This window comes from Lepisosteus platostomus, chromosome 6 (assembly GCF_059453375.1).
Source record: "Lepisosteus platostomus isolate fLepPlt1 chromosome 6, fLepPlt1.hap1, whole genome shotgun sequence".
Lineage (NCBI taxonomy): Eukaryota > Metazoa > Chordata > Actinopteri > Semionotiformes > Lepisosteidae > Lepisosteus > Lepisosteus platostomus.
In genome coordinates, this window is record NC_142616.1 from 42457666 (window position 1) to 42464103 (window position 6438).

Sequence of the window (6438 nt, forward strand, 5' to 3'; positions counted from 1 at the left end):
TTAATATTGTTACTATTATAAATATTGTTAATGTGATACATAACAGAACATTGCAACATATTGCAAATTTGATCTTTGAATGCAGCAGACAAGTTTTAAGGGATTTTGGATCTTCCTCAGATCAACGTTTGGTGTTCTGAATGCAGATTCCCAGAATAACTCATGGTAATAAAAGTGTGGAAATAGAGAAATAAGACAAAGTGAACCATTGTGAATTTTTAAAGACCACAGGCAAAAGGGACCTTTTAAAGGCCCAGAGAATCATGACCCTCTCTCAAGTGTTTTATTTTGTCCAGATCATTTTCTAAGCAGTTTCACTGGGCCTATTATTTCAAATCCCTTATCAATTATTAAGTGGCTGCAGTATGGCCTATCAATGCACAAAACAAAGCTCTTTCTCTCTACTGCAGGATAACACAAAGAAAGGAAGTGCTAAAAAAGTCATCTTTATTTAATGGAGCAAGATGAAAAAGCTTCACTCTTTTCAGACATCTTATCTGAAAAACACTGATTATCTACCTGAAGCCACTTATAAAAAATATTGTATAAAAGCCAAGGCTGAAAGCCCTCTTCCAAATCAAGCTTCATAAAGAGCAAGGAGCAGCGTTCTGTAATGTATAGTGTTTACCACTAGTGTGCTGCTACAGCAGCTTCAGAAGCTTGCCCAATGTTTTTGTTTAATTTTTCACGTTTCATGATTGCATACCTATACAGTATGTCGAGTGCACTAACTCTAAAGACATCACCTTGCATTCATGTTGCAGAGATGTGTCCTCAGGGCTTCAGTCTGCTGCTGTAACAACGTGATTGCTTTTCATAAAAAACACTCTAGCAATCGCAAGTGATCTGATGCCAGTAGGACAACATTCTCAGGAACACACCTCCAATGCCCAACATGCAACATGTATTCCTTGAGCCCTGTTCCACATTGCTGAAATTACTGCAGCACCATGGTATGATTTGTACTGATGTAATGTACTTTTGGATCCTTGGTACTTGTTTTTTTAAGTCTTGACACTGTAAAAAATAACGCATCTATGAACGACAAGTTCAGATCCACTTAAGATAAGGATTCAAAACAGCATGCACAATGATAGACAAGGCAGAATACTAGGTGTGTCAGTGTTATGCTATAGCCTTTTTTAAACATTTGGGTTTCATTAAGGCGATCAGTCCAAGAGCATGTCACAGAGGGCTCACAATTTTGATGGTAAATAAAGTTTCCAAGGAAAAGCTACTTTAGACTGAGACATTCAATTATGTCTCCACAGGTGCAAACAGTCTCCTCTGCATCCTGTGTTGGTTACAATAATGATGTTATCCTTTATTTTAAGTGACTGCATTTATTGCGCTTTACAATGCAGCCACCAAGCCAGTGGATTATGAATTCAATTGTCTTGCCTTGCCATTATACACTCACAGTTGCATGCTTAAAAACTGAGACAGTACATTTAGAGGCAAATTGCTGGCTCTGAAAACCTTGCTTTGATATGCCATCGTCATGTGGCAATTTGTTGTTTAAATTGTGTTTACTTCAGGATTAAATGGGAGGTTTATCTTTGTTTTCGGTTTTGACAATGATATTGATGACGCTCATTTTCTTAGTGCAAGAACCTTTAAAATACAGCTGATAGTGATTAATGGGCATCAATTCATTTTCCTTTGTGTTTAAACTCAACCATTTACCTGTAAGTGTGTTCATTGTTTGTTCACCTAAATATGGAACATTTTGCATTGGCATAAGAGTCGCAGTGCATGGTGGTCGAGACAAATCAGGGAGCTGTCTGCATATTTAATGTTTACAGGCAGACCTGTCTATTTTTAAGTTTTAGTTTCAAGCTCATAAGCTTGTAACTAAAACTTAAAAACTACCATGCAATGGGATTCATGTTTTTATCTAAGTACTCTGGTAGACGAATGCTTATAATGTTACTATTTCTGTGCTCTTACAAACGAGTGTGGGTAATTTCCATATCCAAGTTATATGATCTCATATGGCTGGAGCTTATTCTGGTTTCCATGGCATTAAGTAGACGAAAGAGCACACAGATTCCTCCCCCAGCAATGCTGGTCCCATTACATACAGCTGGGTACACTGGAAGAATTGGAGTAAAGTACTGTACCTCACTCAAGATACAACACCAATGTCTGTAGCAGGGATTTGAATCCACAACTTATCAGACTGAGCAGATAATACAACATGTTAAGCCAATCCCCTGCACACGTACTGTATGCATAATGAAGAGTAACTGCTGAAAATTAAAAATAAGCATTTACACATATTTTGGCACACAGAAGAAGACACAGCATTGAATTGGCTAGAGGTGACTGTTCACCATTCTTCACATCAGTGATGCAGTCTAATTCAACACGAGTTCCCAGGACATGGACCAAACATATACTGTACCAGTGAGGTCTCCTCAGCACACTATATAACACTGACTCTGTACCCATCTGTATGCACTGTGGACTTGCAATGTGAAACAGTAGCAGGTGATATAAAGGCTTGTTTATGAGCAGAGACTATGAGTGTCTACCATGTAGCATGTCTCCTTCATGTTGGCTGGAGCTTTGCAATGTTGATCAGCAAATGCCAGTTACGAAATTTAGTGGCTACAAAAGCTGACAAACCCCCCCAAAACCTGGTGATTTCAAATGTACATGGAAAAAATTTGGAAGAAAAAGGCCAGAAGAGAACCAGGTCAAGGAGTCGGTTAAGTAAATATTGCTATCCGTGGTTCCTGTCAAACATTTGCCATTAATTCTTGCTCAGGCAGTAATTGTTCCCTAAACAAGTTGTACTACTGACTAAGCAGAAGCTAATTCCAGAATCTCAGCACATGTGCTCTCCCCAGTTTGACACCATATGAGCAGTTGAATACCAGGGACTTTTTTTAATTACATTGCTCGGTTCATTGGCACATTCCAAGCTGGAGAGAGGGATTTAAAGGAGCTGGCAAAGGTAGTGCAGGAAGGCAAGAAAGTATTGCTTCAGTCCAGAATTCATTATCGACCTTTTTCAGATCAATGGCTCTGTTGACTGTGAAGCACATACTCTTTTTGAACAGCCTTGAAGGAAATGTACTTGTATCAAAACATATCATTATCGGCAATTACTTTCTGGATCTATAAATTATTTTTTTTTACCTACCCCTTAAAAACAGATTTTAATACAATCACAGATCTTTTAATTTCCTAAGTTGCTTTAATATCTTTTATATTATTGCAATACCTCTCAAAAAATTCAAACACCTCATACCAGGGGGTGTAGGATGGTTCCTGTAGGAATGCTTAGTGTATTCTATGTCTATGTGGATTAAGTGCCCAAGGCTTTGATTCAAGTCTAGAATCTAAGGATACGTTTCAATAGCAGATCTTATCTGGTTTAACGCACTTGAATCTTGTGCTGTAGCTTGCATTGCACATGTAACTTCAAGTATGAAATTATACTAAAAGCACTTAATGATGTCTCTAAGTAACAACACTGCTTAATGTGTGGTTGTCACAAAAAAACAACAACTAACACCTGACATCGATTAACATGGAAAATTGGATGTAAGTTATGCAGTATTCTAACAATTGGAGTTTTTAAACAATTGTGGCAAGTTAGACTTTATTCTTGCCCATTATGGCTGTTCTACACAGAAATATCTCACCAATCCATCATCTCCTCACAGTTTCCAGCTTTCTTAACACGGTTAGACCAAAAATCAAACCACAGTTCATGACTTAGGAGTACTTCAGGCTCCTTTCGGCTATTAGCATTACCCATCTCTTCATTATTCTTTTTGCTTTGCTCTGTCAGATATTATGTCCATACTAAATAAGCATCTGCAAGTAATCACTTAATAACAGTTCCCCTAACAGCCTCCATCCAGGACTAACCAAACCCAGTTACAGCACTGATAGCTTTTGGATCAGTTTTTTTGGGCCAGCTCAACATCCTCAACAGCCCATCAACAATCAAATTCCAGATTCAGTGATCCTCTGAAACCTACCCCTCATATCACATTGCAGAACCAGCCCCATCAACAAAAAGCTTGTGTGCCATAAGCTCTGTGACTGAAGAACTCTGCATCAGTGTTTTGGGGTTCCTCTGATCTCTTTGCGATCCTGTTAGCACTGAAGACAGGTCGCCAATTCCTCAGCCCAGTGAGTTACATCAAATAAACTTCAAACACATTGTTTCTATAAAAATGTTCACCCTACTGTATTACAGTTAGACAGGACCACTAAATTATTTTTAGTGATAGAGGTTAACAATGTCACCTTTTAATAGCTTAATGCTTAGCTGCTTCATTTTGGGGGTTTTGGGGTTTTATTCTCATTCTCATAAGACTCATTCTGTATTTTTCTTCAGATTGCCTCTGTACTGTCTGTTCCACCAAAAGCTGTAAATGTTTTAAAGCAGGACTCAGTGGAAGAGCAATGCAGCCCTGAAAAATGGGGGTTAGAGGCAGTGCCCTGTAAATATTCAAGTGGTCTTTATTAAAGCATTTAAAAAAAACAGTCAAATGTTAAATAGACAAGAAAAGCAAATACCCAAAACGGAATAGATTGGAAAAGGGAGCAATAAAATATAATCTAAACACATTTCAGTTCTGTCAAAGTTATTTTTCTTTTAAGTTTACTGCAAAATACATTTTCAACAAAATACTGTTAATGTTGATTTGTACTGCAATACCTGTGAATCTTTCCTCTTTTCAATGGTTTTCAAGCACTGCACAGCAGAGCGTCATGTAGAGCTGATTGTAGCTGTACATGTGCCTGACTGTGCGCAAGATGGTATGTTTATTATCATCTTCTGTCTAGTTTTTGTCCAAGTGAGCGTATGCAAAGCTATTGGAGTGCGAGTTGACTGATTAACTACCAATGAAAGGACAATCCTCTTGGATATTCATGCAAAATAAATTTAATCAGTATCCTGACTCCACAAGAGCACTGTTGACCCACATATCCTCATTGTTGCCAATGAAGAGTGACAGGGGTACCATGTTGCAGCAGTTTCGACAGCATAGAGTAGGAGTTTTAATTCCCTGCCCATGAATTCAGGCAAGCCTCTTAGCTGTCTCTTTTCTTTAAAAAGTGCAGTACTTGCAAGGAATACCAGTGAAAAAAACATTTCAGCTGTCACTAACTGAATCTGAAACCACAAAGGAAAACCTAGAGCATAAAACAACATACCAGGTGGGGGGGGGTCAATTTTTTTTTCATTTCACCAGAGCAAAAGTTATTTGCTCTCTTTTTTCAGAAAGCATAAACGAAGTTAGCAGAAGAAAAAACATAGGTATACTAAACTGAAACTAAATCAATATAAGTCATTCAAACCCAATCAAGTGGTAGCAGCACCAGGATGCACTAGAGTGGTTTTTCAACATGGATTTCAACCAAAGAAAATGGCAAAGGACACAGTTTCTGGAGGGCTTGCTGAAGGATAAAAAAAGAGATCAGAGGGGGTAGCATAATAATGCGAGGGGCCCTTAACACCAACTTTAGAACTCAACAACACAGTATTATATCTGGGCCATGTTCTGTCCATGTTGTTACACCAAGGGTAGTTCTAAGTTTCAGTATAATAATGTTCATGGAAAGTGTCCTTCAAGAATTTCTGCATAATACCGATCTCTGTATTACGGGGGTCAACAGTCTAATGAAGAAGCAGTGCGCTTTTTCAATGTTCATTTCCAATGACATCACCAATGCTCCTAACTTAAATGCTGCAGGTTGTCTCTCCTACCACATGTAACATTTGACCTTCCTCAGGAGAAGCTTGTCCAGGAATGATGTAAATGTTTTTCACTCATAAACTGTATGATGAATGTTGCTTTTAATCAGAAACCATGCTTCTTGCTAGTTCTGTTTTCAAGAGACCTCATGAGCATAAGGTTTTGAAGTTTCTGACATACAGGGGATTTCAATATTTTCCTTTTATATAGTGTAGCTCATAAAAAACTAAATTATATTAAATTATGTCTTTAAAACAGAGCTGTCTATTTCTACACTTTTAAATTCTGTCTGTTGCTTTCTGTTCAAAGTGGACAGTTTGATTTGTTGAAACTCAGCTTACAGAATGTGTAATTTGAAAAGAGCTGACCTAAATATAAACAGACAGACGGTCTGAATGTCCTCCTCTTATTTGTAACATTTATTATTATTATTGAAGGGTTCTATGCCTTATTTTACCATCTTATGCCCTTGTCCCCCACCTCCTTCCCTCTCCTAATGCTTTTGCAATACTTTAAAAGTGACATGTGAAATAAAATGAAATAAATGCATGCATCAATACACTGGAAAACAAAACATTGGGAATTTAATATTCTACATCACAAATGCTGCATTAAAGATTTTCTCATTTTTCTTAAACAATCAAAATAAATATTCAGTGTTGTATATAGTACTTAATGGAATCCCTCCTCCCACATACAGAAACTTCCATAG